Here is a 16,106-nt window from a genome sequence, read left to right as displayed (position 1 = left end):
GTAACACCCCTGATTTTCGGCTAAATTAAAACTTACTTTTACATACAAAACTGGCCGAAATACAAGGATATTATAATTAATACACAAAGTCTCTTATTACAAATCCTTTAAAAAAAAATTAAATAATACAAATCGAAATCGAAAACTTTAAATAAATTCTTCACTCGAAATAAAATCCTTTTGAACTGCAGCGGAAGTGACCTGAAACAAAATCAAAAGACTGAAAGGAACTACCCCCATGACGAGTAGCCCAAAAGGGAAAAACACGTCAGCCGGAAAGCTGAGTAACAGATAATACCTCAATATAAGCAGCTTAGTTTTTGGTCATGGCGTGGAAACACATACACGTAAAAATAAAAATAAACAGAGAGAATAATAAAAACACTCCCCGATAACCCATCTCAAACCAACTCCGTTCTAATTCCATAATATAACACACTCTCTTATTCCAATAGTTAACCAAGTCTCATCTCATTACTCCGTCTCACTCATTACTCTATCTTATAATATAATACTCAAATGTAGCCACATATCGTATTCTCATCGTCATACCTAAGACCAAGGACAAGGGGTGAGTGAACTGGCGGATAAAACCGCGAAACAATATTTCCATCTCAATATCGATCTCAATCTCAAATAACTCAGTAACCATGGTCACACTGGACCGTAAACATAACTCGGCACAACGGCCCCAATAACTCAATACCAATTACCAATATTCATCTCAATTTCAATATCGATATTGTCAAATATTCCATTAAAGAAACTGCTCAACACTTAAAGTACAAGACTTTAAGCTACTCACCCACGAGTCAAGGTCAAAGAAATCGACAAATTAAACACAATACAAAAACGATCCAAAATCCAAATCGTGGCCAAATAGTCAACTTCAAAATTACCAACAGAAGGCCATAATCAAAGCTTAAAGATCACATCTCACGGCACTATAAACTGTACTTTACAGATTTTCTTAACAACCAATTTTGATAGCATTCAAATGCTTAACTCCTTACTACAATCTCACCATTCATAAAAAAACAAATCTCTTGCTCATATAACAATAATAATCGGCTTCTATTATGAACTAACCCAAACATATCTCGTACCATCTTACTAATATTTTACAAACCTCGTAATCCAACCCATCTCACAAAATAAGATCAAGTTAACAAAATATTATAAGTACTACTATTATATGATAACAACAATAACAAGTCATCACCTCATACAGTTTAAGCACATACCACAAATTTGGGAACAATTAACAGTTAGATCATATAAACCCCGAATAATAATAATTGTAATAGGATCGGTAGAATCGTGTTACCTTATGACAAAACCAAACTAGACCGCACATGCATTGACTTGACAAAAACTAGTTCATACGGATGACTCGAGCAGAGCAGTGACCATGAATTCCGAATATCGAAATCAGGAAGACGAAAGATAGTGTTTCACGGACGATAAAAACAACTCCAAGCTTTGTACAGTCATATGGAATTGAAAGGGAACAAAGGAAATTCACGTATTATGGATAAATCAATGAAGATTTAGCAACGTATAGACTGAAAAGTGATGATGATCATTATTACTCTCGTAAACTGATATAAATTATGGTTAAAGCTTTTGACGGCACATTAGGAAAACAAGATGCGTTTATTATGTATCAAAATAAGGGTTTGTTCAGAGTATAAATATATAGAGATATAAAAGACTTTAGGAAACTTGAAACACGGCTAAATAAGTTATAAGGAAAGTAGACAATAGGTCCAATGACAAATAACGAATTGACTTCAAAATAATATAAGTTTAAATGAGAAATATTCAAAACATTTCGGGTATTACAATCTTCCCCTCTTAAAAGGAACTTCGTCCCCGAAGTTCGATTCGAAGATAAAATAAATTGAAAATTTGAGTGGTATTACATTCCACCCACCTTAAAAATGAAGTTCGTCCTCGAACTTAAAAATTCAAAACAATTTGAGTCACGAAAATTCAAGAAAGGTTTTAAAATTGAGATCGGCGGTGTCAAGATGTGACGATCTCAACACCTGACCAAGAAAGAACTCGCTCTGATACCAATTATAACAACCCGACCCACCACGGTCGTAACACAACCCAATAAGATGGGATATGTACCTTTGCGCCCATTACTTGTCCTCACTTAAGCCCAAAAGCACAAGGCCTTGTTACTAAGTGGTGGGTGGAATCCTTTATAAACATATCTCAATCCTCTTATTTTCCCAATGTGGGACTACCTTCGTCTCAATAACTTGGGGTGTCACAGATAGACTGCCATGTGAACCGAAATCCTGACATACTCTCTTTTATCTGATCACTTTTATCACATTTTCTCGCTTTACTGCTCTTACTTTATTTCTCTTGCCTTTGACCATCAGTAGTGTAGAAAACCAAACTAAAACCCCCATTTGTGACCTAGATAGACGGATTTTCTGACAGAAACCTTGCCTCCATGTGGAGATCGACCCTACTTATCACTAGGTTCCATTAGTATATTTAGGTATTTATTTTTGGTACAGAAACGACCGTATCATATACATAGACGATATGGTCGTCAAATCAAAGCAGGTTTCACAACACCACCAGCACCTGGCAGAAACTTTCAACGCCCTCAGAAAATACCAGGTGAAGCTGAATCCGACAAAGTGTACCTTCGGGGTCTCCAGTGGAAAATTTCTGGGATACATGGTGACCCAGAGGGGGATAGAGGCCAGTACCGAACAAATCAAAGCAATTCTGCAGTTGGAGTCGCCGCAGAAACTAAAAGACGTCCAGCGCCTGACCGGAAGAGTGGCAGCCCTAAACAGGTTCATATCCAGATCCTCCGACAAATGCAGGTTATTTTATGATATACTCAGAAAAAGCCAAAGATTTGAGTGGACAGAGGAGCATGAGAAAGCATTTCAGGAGTCAAAACATTATCTCAGCACTCCGCCACTCCTGTCAAAGTCAGAGCCAGGAGAGCCATTATTCCTATATCTGTCAGTCACAGAAGCAGTAGTAAGTGCAGTGCTAGTACGAGAGCAAGAGGGATCACAGCATCCAGTATATTACGTCACTAAGTCTCTGCTTCCTGTAGAGACCAGGTACACATCGCTGGAAAAACTCGTCCTTGCACTAGTTCCAGCATCTTATAAATTGCGTCCTTATTTTGAGTCTCATACAATTTCCGTGATAACTAATTATCCTCTTAAGACTATCATGAGAAAACCGAAATTGTCAGGAAGGATGGTTAAGTGGTCCGTGTACCTGAGCGGTTATGACTTGAAATTCAAACCTCGTACAACAATAAAGTCTCAGGCTCTGGCAGACTTTGTGTCTGACTTCTGCCCGGCTCTCCAAACCTAGGAAGAACAAGACATTCTGAACCTGGAAGAAGATAAAGGAGAACAAGTGTGGGAACTGTATGTGGATGGAGCCTCCAACGCAAGAGGAGCAGGAGTAGGACTGGTCCTCAAATCACCCTAGGGAGATCTCATAGTCCAGGCAGTACGATGTGAATTCAAGGTCGCAAACAACGAAGCAGAATACGAGGCCTTGATCCTGGGTCTGAAGCTGGCTCTGGATCTGAAAATCAGACACCTCAAGGTTTGCAGTGATTCTAAACTTATAGTTAACCATGTAAATGACTCTTATGAAGCCATGGACTCCAGGATGATGGCATACCTTGACGTAGCAAAGGAGTTGACCCTCATATTTGCCACGTTCAACATCAAACAAATCCCTAGAGACCATAACGCAGAAGCAGATGCGCTAGCCACCTTGGGGGCAACCTTCAAAGCAGGAGCTATCTCCATAATACTAACTGTCCATATGCTGGAGCCAACAATACTGAAACCTGAACAGGAAGCAGAAGTGTTGTGCAGCACTAGCAGTGAAGAAGATACTCCAGACTGGAGGAAACCGTAACAGGACTGGCTGCAGAACGACATCCTGCCTGCAGATAAAAAGGAGGTAAGGAGCTTCAGAATGAAAGCATCCAGATTCATACTAATTGATGGTGTCTTGTTCAGGAAATCCCTCGCTGGACCCTACCTCAGATGACTGGATCGGGAATAATCTCAGGCTGTTTTGCATGCTCTCCACAGTGGAGAATGTGGAAACCATGCAGAGGGCAGGAGCCTGTCCAACAAGGCACTGAGGCAGGTATACTTCCGGCCCAAAATACGCAAAGATGCCATGGAGTTCGCAAAAAAATGCGATGCTGGTCAGAGGCACGCTCACGTCAGCCACCAGCCAACGGAGCCTCTGTATCCGGTCATTTCGCCCTGGCCCTTAATGAAGTGGGGAATGGACATCGTGGGACCATTGCCCAAGGCACCAGGAAACAAAGTCTATATGCTCGCCATGACGGACTACTTCTCCAAATGGATAGAAGCATAATCATCCTCCCAGGTTACATAAACCCAGGTTATATCGTTCATTAAACGCAATATCATATGCAGGTTTGGCATTCCATCTGAGATTATATGTGTTAATGGATCCCAATTTATTGGAAATAAGACAGAAGATTTTTGTGCTAAGTGGAATATCGCATTGCAGAAGTCTACTCTCAGGAACCCCCAGTCCAACGGACAAGCCGAATCCAGCAATAAGATTATCGTGGAAAACCTGAAAAGGAAGCTAGAGGAGAGAGGGGCCAAATGGGCAGAAGAGCTGCCTCTGGTTCTCTGGGCTGACAGAACCACACCCAAGGTTACAACAGGAAAAACTCCTTTCAGCCTGGTGTTTGGAGCAGAAGCAGTCATTCCATCTGAGGTCAGGGTCCTAACCCACAGGTATGGATGCATAACAGAAGATCGGAATCAGGTGGAAATGGCAAGCAGTCTGGACAAGATAGACGAGCTCAGAACTAGCGCTCAGATTAGGTTGGCTTCATACCGACAGACGGTGGCCAGGAGCTATAACAAGAATGTGAAGGTAAGAACCCTGCAAGTAGGAGATCTGGTCCTGAAAAAAGTCTTCCAGTATACCAAGAACCGGCAAGCATAAAAATTCGCCTACAACTGGGAGGGACCATACCAAGTGGAAAGCATAGTTTGAAATGGAGCTTACCGACTCATGACTATGGAAGGACAAATGGTTCCCAGATCCTGGAACCTCATCCACTTGAAAAAGTATTTCACCTAAGCGACCAACATGGTCAACAACCGGGTATTCAGTCTACCAGATGCAACTTAGCCAGGTTCTAGATTTTGTTTTAAATATTCTCTGGCTCTGAAAATCATATTGACCTCCAAAATCCACTTACATATGTTTTCTTGCATACTTTTACCTTCAATGTTCTCTGGTTTTGAAAACTTTCCCGCATATATTTTGATTTTAACATTCTCTGGTTCTGAAAATTTTCCTGCATATATTTTGATTTCAACATTCTCTGGTTCTGAAAATTTTCCTACATGTATTTTGACCCTAACCTTCCCTAATGCTGGAAGTTTTTCAATTTAGTAAACATCAACAACTTTAAGCATTTTAAGTAAATAAATTCTTTTTCATAAATGTTTTTCAAATAAATGGCCAATTGAATAAAAATGAAAACTAATCTGGCAGAGTTTATATTTACTACAGAAGGCGTGTGTCCGTGGCTAAGCACGTACAACCAGGACAACCAGTCTCCCGCGCTGCATTAGCACCCACGCAAGCCTGGCTTCTCTGAACGAGTGGGCGCACTAGATCCCTTAGCTAGCAATCAAACAGCGATAGCCAAACATACAGCGTAAAAAGTGCATGCACAAATCAAAAGAACACCAGAAATGGTACGACACAAGGTATATCTAGAAACAGAATGTGCTTAGACTTGATAAGTTCATCGGAAAAGCAAAATATGCCTGGTCCCCTGAACCAGACCAAAATATCTCAAACTGTTTGTTGAAACTACATACTACGCCACGCAGGGCAAAAACTAATTAATAAGCAAAACAAAGTTTCATCTGCAGGAAACACTAATCCAGATCAATGCGCTCTACAGCCTCAGAAGCAGCTGCCTGAGTGGCAGGAGCAGGGGAGGTCACCTCTTCCTCAGCATCTGAAGCACCAGCAGGAACATCACCCTCTCCTTCCAGACCAGGCAGCAGATCTAGATTCAGACCTCAGGAAAATCCGCAGCAAGTTTCTCCTCCTCTGCTTCCAAGTCCTAGACCAGATGCTCTCCCTTATGAAACGCCTTTATACACTCGATTTTGGTTTCCAGAGCAGCATAAGCAAGGGCGTTTAACAGCGCATCCCCAAGGTCAACATTCTTCTCCTTCAGCATCTGCACCTCAGAAACCAAGGAGGCTTTGTCATCCAGAGTCTGTGAGAGGCGAGCCTCAGCATCAGAAGCACGCTTCTTGGCATCGCAAAGACATTCCTCGGACTTTAAATACGCCTTTCAAAGATCGAAAGGCAACTCAGCGATTTCGCTTCCGAGCGACTTCCTCCGAGAGTAGATTCTGGGCTGCGTCTAACTCAGCCTGGATCTTAAGCTTGCCTTCCCCAGCCGCCTTCACCTGCTCCAGGAGCTCAGCCTTTTCAGCTTCCAAAAGAGGAACCTTCTCCCGCAGAAACAGAGCCATTTGGAAGGACTGCCAACCGAGAGCAAAGAGGGTCAATATATATATATATATATATATATATATATATATATATATATATATATATATATATATATATATATATATATATATATATAGAGAGAGAGAGAGAGAGAGAGAGAGGCAGTTAGCATATATTCACCTCAAAGGAATGCTCCGCAGCACGGTCTACCAGAATACCCAAAGCCCTTTTTCCCAATGCAGATTTGGGAGCAGGGAACAACAGCTGGCCCATCAGACTCAAATTACGATCAGATTTTGCCCGACCAAAATCCCCTGGGAATCTGAACGCTACATCAGGGAAACCTCCAGTAGCAGAAGTAGAACCGGTAACAGGGACGGATTCAGCAGCAGGGGTAGAATCAGGAACGGGAGTGGGCCCAGAAGCAGGAAGATCCTCAGAAGTAGGAGGGATATACCCTTGGATAAGAGGCTTCGTAGCCAGAGGAGTGACCTCGATGGGAACCTGTTCTTTGGTCGGGTTAGCAGCAGCAGACCTCCTTTTTGCGCGAGTCCCATAGCCAGAAGCAGGAGCAACTTTCCTCTTCTCAGCTGGTTTGGAAGCATCCCCAGCACGCTTCCTTTCCCTCAGAGCCAGAACGTTAGACAGCGTGGTCTTAGATTTTACAGAACTTGAAGGCATTAGAAATATAGTCAAAATCAAAAGATTAGCACGTCGCCAGCAGTAGAGAACAACTAAGGAGACAAAGTAACGCACCAGTCGACATTGATTCGCCTTCTTCTTCCTTCTAAACTACTACTTCTTCCTCCTTCGAAGCAGGTGCAAAATCCTGGACCAGATTAGGGAAACTCCTGTGTTCTGGTGGAGGACCAAAGAGCTTAGTAATGGATGCAACTTCGTCGGGAGATGGAATCAAATGACACAGACCTGCAAAGAAAGCCAAGTAAGGAAATATAAGGATCAAAAAGACAAAATAAAAAGTTAGGGCATGCAAGTACCGTGAGTAGACCGCCAGGCATTGGAAATATAGTCGGTAGAAGGAGGAAGGGTGTCAACTTTGACGAAAATGAAACGGGTAACCATTTGCAATCATCAGGTTTCACCGGGAAAATAATACAGTTCTCCTCCCCATCCCGGACCCGGATGGTCACTTGGCCTCGGCTAAGTGATCTAATGAAAAACAAGTGAGCAAGATCTGGAAGGCCAATGCCATAGCCAAAGCAGCTATTCATGGCGCAAATAGCAAGCACGATCCACCAAGTGTATGGAGCAACTTGGCAGATGGCCAAGCGATTGAGATTCAGGAAATCTTGAATAAGAGGCGGAAACGGGAATCTCAGACCCAGGCGAAAAGCGTACTCATACAAGCATATCCACCCCCTTCGCACAAAGTCGGCTTTTTGGCCGAGGATTGGAATATGACTCCACCTGATCGGAGAACCCAAATGTCTCCTTAATATGTGCAAGGTCATCCGTAGTAAACTCCGAATCACATGAATGCTTAGCGGATAGAATACCGCTAGAGGGGAAAAGGTCCGGTGACCCACGGAGATCCGAGGTAGAAGAAGGAGGTATGGTTTCTTGTGACATAGTAAGATAAAGAAAGGAAAATGAAAAAGCGAGGCGGAGGACGATGTACCTGTCACGGCAGCCGGAGAAGAACAAATTTTTGAATGATGGAAGGGAAGTTAGAGAAGAGGGAGTAATGATGAAGGAGGTGGGGAAGTAAAGAGGAGTTGGGATACCGAGGAGTTGATATAAGGAGAGGAGTTTGTGGGCAAATGGGATACGGGATGTCGGTTGAGTGAGCATTAATTGGGGAAGTTGCAGAATCAAAGTAACTGCCAAACTTCGTCAGTTCTCAACATCGCAAACAGAAATTCCCACCTAAAATACTTTGAGACGAAAATTGGGGGGCAATTGTTAGGGATAAAATATCACCCATTTACTCAGGATGACATGGCATTTGTTTATTGGCGGATGAAAAGAAAAAGAGATTGATGAGGTAGAGCAATGGGGACCATGGGATTAAAGAAAAAACAAACACATTTGCGTTTGCTGTTTCACGCGCAAAGGGAGTGGAAAACTCAAACAACTACTCCCTAATAATAAGCAACTACTCCCGATTTTCTAGGAGCAGACGCAGAAATTTAGCAGCAGAGGCAGGGCGGAGTTACAGATTCTAACCCTAGCAACAAACAACTATATAAAGGAAGGCAACTCACCTTGAGGAGGACACAATACTTCAGCACACTCAGCACTCTACTACTCAATATTTCGTCTATGCTTAGCAATATCTCACTAGCAAAATAAGTCTTGTGTTTCCTTACTTGCATAATATTTCCTCGATTATAGTGCCAAGTTGGTGGGATTCTGACTCCCCCCCGCGGTTGTTCCCACATCGGGTTTTCCGCGTCACCAAAACCTCGCGTGTCACTCTTTTACTTCGTCGTTCATACATTTGTTAGATTCATTTTATTCACATAATCATTGGCCGTAGATTACTCACTATCACTCACTAAATTTAATCAATAGTCGGTAAATTTTTACCAAAACAGTTTGGCACCCACCGTGGGGCATAGTGATCATTTTCTATAACCAAATCTCGCAAGACCGAACCAGCCGTCACCATGTTCGGAACCAGCCAGAACCCTTCCAGCAGCCAAAGTATGTCAGCCCTGTCCTCTGAGCAAGACTCACCCTTGCATCTGCAGGATCAGTAAGTGCTCCTCCAGCATCCAGCCAGATGGTCCGCGTCAGCATGTCACCCAGAAACATGCCTCTGCCTCTGCCTCTGCCTCTGAAACCGCCGCAGATACCCAAGGCAGCAGGCGCGCCCAGCCAGCCTAGATCCAGCAGGGAAAGCAGCTCCAGCGTGTCACCCAGAACAATGAAGACAGTGGCTAACTAGTGGTGGCGCACAAGACAACGGTGTACGATATCTGTAGGTCTTGTCCTTTTGTTTTCTTTTCATGTAAAGTGAATAGGGATACGGGGAAGGGAGAAGGGGCTTAAATAATTTAGTAGGGTTTGTCTATTTTTTTAGAGTAATTTATCGATTACACCAACGCTTAATCCACTTTTTTACATTTACTTCCACGTCAAATTTTTTTTAAAAATTACAACCAAATTAATTGCTCCTTTTATAAAGTGCACCCAATGTCGGATTCAGGCCTTATTTCCGTCAAATTTGAAATTTTTTGGGTTAAAACATTTATTTTAGGACAATTTTGCCCTTGTTCTTTCCTTTATTATTATTATTATTATTATTATTATTGTTATTATTATTATTATTGTTATTATTATTATTATTATTATTATTATTATTATTATTATTATTATTATTATTATTATTATCGCCCAAACTCATCATCTTCTCCATCTTCTCATCCCCAAACTCTGTCCCTCCCCCCAAATCAGCCTTACCACCACTTCTGCCTCACCGTCGTGAGAGTCCCACCGTATGAATGCCCACCCACCATGACCCCAACAAACCCCTTCATCTCTTCATCCCAGATCTGGTGTCCTCATCATCTCATAACAAAGGGCTTCCAATAACCGGTTTTTTTAATTGGCGATGTTAATGTGGATAATAAAGATGTCGTAAGAGAGTCGTTGCTCTCAAGGCTAAAAAAGGCATGGAATCATTCATTGTATATTATGGCATTGGGTGCAATTTCTGTATACTTTAGGAAATCAGTGATACTTTTGACAATTACTTGCTTGTCCAAGACCCAACAACCTCATCTGCTTATTCGTTCAAAATCAAGTTTATCGACTTGCAAAACACATCTTAACTTACTGCTCACAAGAATTAGGATGTCCTTAAGCCATGATTGGGAAGTGATGGGAAAAGAATTGTCCCCTGCAATACCAAGTTATTCCATCTTTTCCCATATGTGATTACATATAATCAAAGGATGTCCTTAAGCCATGATTGAGTATATGATTATATGTAATTACATACTGAGTGGAATGTCAATCAACCTTTTCCCATATTCTTTCCTGCTTCCTTCTTCCTACTTCGACCCTTGATAAATGTTGATGGATGAACACTCTCTCAATACTGAAGGTTCAATTTGGATTATGACGGAAATTTTAGGGAATTTTTATGGGATAAGTATTTGGGGGAAGTATTTGGTAGAAATAAGGTGAAAGAGTTGTAAATGTGAAAGTAAGTGAAGAGTCTCAAGAATACAAAGAGTCATACACACGGGGGCAAATTCGTCATTTCATAAAAAATTTCACCTGAAAATGGCATTGGGTGCAATTTATAAACGGAGCTATTAATTTGGGTGTAATTTTCAAAAAAATTGACGTGGTAGTAAATGTAAAAAAGTGGATTAAGCGTGGGTGTAATCGATAAATTACTCTTTTTTTTATTAGTTTTAATATTAGTTATTACATTATTATATATATAATAATATACGTAGTTATTAATATTATAATTTTCATAATATCGTTATCGTCTGCAGTTTCACCACTATATCGACTAAATATTAACTTATTATTATACCATACGTTTTCCACCAAGTAATTATATTAATAACTTTTATTTAAATAGTTATTTATTTATGTAAAAAGTGGTATTAGAGCGAATGATCCTAAGGCATAAACCAATGAATTTAATGAAGATGTGTCTATTAAAATGAATCCGGGTAGAAACTATTGGAGCTCGGAGTATTTATACCGGTCTGCGGACCGAGGAGGTCGTTAGGAGTTCAAGGGGATTGATGCCGCTCCTGCAGGCCCGAGGAGGTCGTCAGGAGTACGGAGATGATTGTGATTATGGACCGAGTTATTTAGTATATATATTTATTTGAGTTAAACTTATGTTGCTTTTAATAACATTATATCTGTTGTTGGTTTTCTCTACTCAAACGTTTGGTTGACAGTGTATTTTGTAAACATATGTGATGAACCAATTATTGGGGAGCACATTGACTGACAGGTACTTGAGATTAGCTCACTTGGGAGCATGGGATGTGTGAGGATGGATGACCGAGCCTAACTAGTTGTCTAGCTCACTTAGTTCACACAGTTTTTATTTATGTATTCTCTTTATTTATTTCCGCTGCGTTTTAAATTGTATTATTATAGTTTAAATTAATTGGTTCACTATTGTAATAAAACCTTTATTGTTAATTTTATTTAAAGTACTTTGGATTGCTATACTTTGTTATTCACTACCTCGGGCAATCCAAGATGGTAACAACTCTTTTTATCTAGGAAGGCCTAGTTCAGGCTCTTGGATAAATGGGGTGTTACACCGACCCACCACCGTCGTAACACAACTTCAATAAGATGGGATGTGTACATTTGGGCCATTATTTATCATCACTTACGCCCAAACGCACAAGGCCATGTTACTAAGTGGTGGGTGGAACCCTTTTTAAACATATCGCAAGCTCCTTTTTTTTCCGATGTGGGACAACTTTTCCTCTCAAACTCTTGGGGTGTTACCGGCTACGTCGACGGTTTTAGTTAATTTATATAGTGATTTGATTTAATGTTTGAAATATTTTGAAATAAATAGTTATTTGTTTCTTTACATTTATGTTTTGAATAATCTATGAAATAAATTTCGTTCGATTTTGATTTTCGAGTTTTATTTTATATTAAGCTTTAATTAGTTTGGAGAATTAATTTTAAAGTTTTATTTGAATTTTATTTGAAAATTTGGATTTTGATGTTTTATTTGAAAAATCAAATTAGTTTTTGTGACGGTTGTGATTTATCGTTTTATTTAACTTCGAGAATTCGAGTATTTGAAGCAGTTTTTGAACCCGTCTTTGATGCGATTTTTGGTTCGATTTTGGGCCTTTTTTTATCCCGAGTTTTAAGGCACTTTCGACCCATATTCTTCCTCCCATAGTCCCGCCTTTAAACCCCTCTTCAACCCATTCCAAAGCCCCCCTAAAGCCCTCTAAAACCACGCCCAAAACAGCAACCTAACCTGTCTTATATGATGCCTTGTTGCAGCAACTTAAACTAGTCCGTAACATCTCCAAACCTAACCCCCTTGCTCACCCACATAGCCCATGTTCAAGCCCCTAACCTTAGCCTATATCTTAGCCCAAGAGCCATGCCAAAATCAAACCCAATAGACCAAATAAGACCCACGAACATGCATACCCGAGCCTTCCTCGTTGCTCTGTTTTTCGAGCCTCTTGGAGCTAGTTTATTGAGCTCCAAGCACACACACACACCGACTCTCCTCTCCTTTCCCATTAAGAAAGCTATATTTACCATATTATATCCTTCCATTGACAACTATAGAAGATTGGAAAATATGGAGAAATCAAGAGAGAAAGATCGTTTCCTAAACCGAGCCAAACTACTTTCCTATTCTCTAAAAAACTCAAAACCCTAATGTCTTGACCTATATAAGCTCAAACCATCTACCTCCATTAATACCCATAAAACTTCCATATTCATCTTCAACCCTTCGACACAACCCGAAACCTAGAAAACAAAGCATTCGTTCTGCCCTTCGGTAACCACCCTTGAAACCCATCCAAACCTTCACCACAATTCACAAAAATTAACCGAAATAAACTAGGGAGTGCCCTTATTTATATTTTGCATTCGTACAAAGGTATAAGAAATGTTTAGAACATTAATTTGCTCTATATTTTGCCCTTACCTGCGTTCTGACAAGCCCATGTTCGTGCTCGTTTTTAATCAATTTAAATGCGTTTTCAGTCGGTTATTTTGTTCAAGATAAAAACTTTGTTGTTCAAGGATTCCAAAGCATCTTTCAGATTAAAAATTCGTTAAGATTTTAAGTTGTAGTGTTCGTTTAAAATTGGGTGCTCGTGTGCTTTTTTGCGTGAAAATCGAGTTTGTTAATTCGGTTTTAAAAGTTTGTTAAAGTTTGTTAATTTAGAAAACCCTCATAGTGTGGACATGGGCCACCTGCACGCTAAGCCAATATATTGATGTGCAAAAGTCGGAAAGCCACGCTCAGTGGCGTAGAAATGCTTTCGACCGGATCGCTTTAGATGTTCGGAGTCGCCACTAAGCAATTATGGGATACCTGGAAACCATTCGAATCCACTTCATACCTCGGTCAATTAAGGTAAAAAGCGGTGCTTGACATAGGTACTAAAGATAAGAAATCATTCCTCTTTAGCATCCTATCGCTAGAATGACTATCGTTTGCCCAGGATAAGGTCGTCCACTATCCAAAGTTTCTGAGTAATAGGTGAGGGTACGTATTGGGAAGCTCTTTAATCGAACCCCCAATCCCGCCCGCGGTAGCGGCCTCTACTGATCGACCTTGGTTGGTTAAGTGCAAAAATTGATAAAACGGGTTAAATGCATGAATGCGCATCCACAAGTTTAAACCTAACATATGAGATTTGCTTTGTCGGTTATTTATCCAAGTATCAAGTAATTGATGTCGAGTTGGATTTAATGTTGATTTGCATGCAAGACGGAAATTAAACATCCATTTACCGAGTTAGATTTATAGTGCTTAACACGATCCATTTGTCTAAAAAAAGGTGTTTTAGAATGCAAAGTGTAAAATGCAAAGTCATCAATATGATCCGTCCTTTATTCGGGTTCATCGAAGTCGGGATTGTCCTGGACGAGTGCTGGAAATGGGACATGAGCAGTGCCAGATAGCCTATTGAGGCACGAGCCATAAGGCGATGCAAGGGAACCAGCTGTAACACACACACACACACACAGCAGCACAGCTGTCACATCATCACAACTGTCACAACACAACCACACCAACATCGTCACCACAACACCCATCCTCCGATGATCAGCAGATAACAACAATTATGAAACAATACAATCTTAATCAATTAATAGTACTGAGTAGGAGAAACTCTTCCTTAGCAACAACAGCAATACGGAAACCGAACAATCAGAAAGGCTCCTCCACGAAGTCTTCTCCTATACAATAACCACATAGCACAATCACACATTGCACAATCCCCCTTTTTCCCCAATTCCATATATACAGTAAAACCCTCAAAATACATAAATGACATGGGAAATAAGGACTTACCAACAGTAGAATGAAAGATTGAACGCAAGGACTACGACGATTGCACACACAGTGGAGGATTAGGGAGTGATTAGAGTAATCATAAAATGATTAGGGTTGTAAAATGACGTTTAGAAATTGACTTTCGATATTAAATAACCCTAAACACTCCCGCATCAAACCGCTGAAATATTACTCGCCAGACCGGATACTCGACCGATTAAAGTGTATACTCGGCCGAGTATCCTTCCTGCTTCCATTCGGTATTTCTCTGCTTATTTATTCAGTTTCGTTTCCGTTCATAGATTAGAAATTGCTAGATTAGTTTCCCGAAACCGAAATTATTGTCTTATGTTATTTGCTTGTTTACTTATTTCAATCATGAATTCAGTAGTTTTATTCTTAAATCTTGTTGTTGTTTTCATCATAGTCATGAGTAGCTAAATACCTTGTGCTAGAATGTAGGGAATCTGTAGGAGTAGGCGGCATTAGAATAGTAGACCTGAGTCGCGCCATGGTCGATCGACCGCACACCCTGGTCGATCGGCTAGCCACATGAGGTTTTGCTTCATTTTAATTAATTAAATTTCCATGTTTGACGAATCGAGTGCACGCGACTAGTTAAATGCCCAGGATTTGACCGACCCAATAATGATCGAAAGATATGGAAGGGAGATAGCCTACCTAATTAAGACGACTAAATTAATAAGATCGAGAGATGAGTTAATTTAGCCTTTTTAGTCACTTTTCAGGACGAAAGTTAGTATTAGTGATATTAGGGACCTGTAGCGAGATCGAAAGATGCTACCTGTAAGAATGGACCGAGAGGACTTCTTATTTTCCCGTCTCACGTGTTTGTTTTAGATCTACCTAGTATACTGCCGCCGAAACTATAGTTAACCGACCATCTTAGCACCCTTTTAATATTTGATTTCATCCGTTTCTTTAGTTTATTGTCTTTTATTGCCTTTAGCTATAGACCAAATCAAATCAAACCCCCACTTTTGTTACCTTGGACTTAAAATTAGACAACTAATAATTGCATCGCCTCCCTGTGGTTCGACCCTGTTACCACTAGCTTCTATTAGTTTTAATAGGTATTATAAATATTATATTTGGTGCACCCAACGACGGGCATCAAATTTTGGCGCCAGTGCCGGGGAGGCAATTGTTTAAAATTTTTAGTTGTTTTTATTTTTAGTCTTTCTTTTAGTTTAAGGGACATCTGTTCCTTAAACTAATCTCATTTTCTTCTTGTAGTTTCTTCTTATGCGCAGGTCACAGGGTGGTGAACTACTACCGTTCAATCTCGAGATTGAGAAGACTTTGTGTGAGTTGAGACGATCATCTAGGGTATTGCCGACAGAGGAAGAGATGTACTTTGTCCAGTTACTACGAGAACGAGCTGTTTGAGGAGGATCCACCTTCATCTCCTATTTCTACTTCCTCAGCTGAGACCGTCACATCTCTAGACATGGCTGAAGAAGCAACTATAGCGAGTCACTCCGAGCTGACAGCGGAGAATCTCTATAAGGGATTCGCATTA

The sequence above is a fragment of the Silene latifolia genome, chromosome Y (assembly GCF_048544455.1).
Source record: "Silene latifolia isolate original U9 population chromosome Y, ASM4854445v1, whole genome shotgun sequence".
In the NCBI taxonomy this organism is placed as follows: Eukaryota; Viridiplantae; Streptophyta; class Magnoliopsida; order Caryophyllales; family Caryophyllaceae; genus Silene; species Silene latifolia.
Note: the sequence above shows the minus strand (reverse complement) of the source record.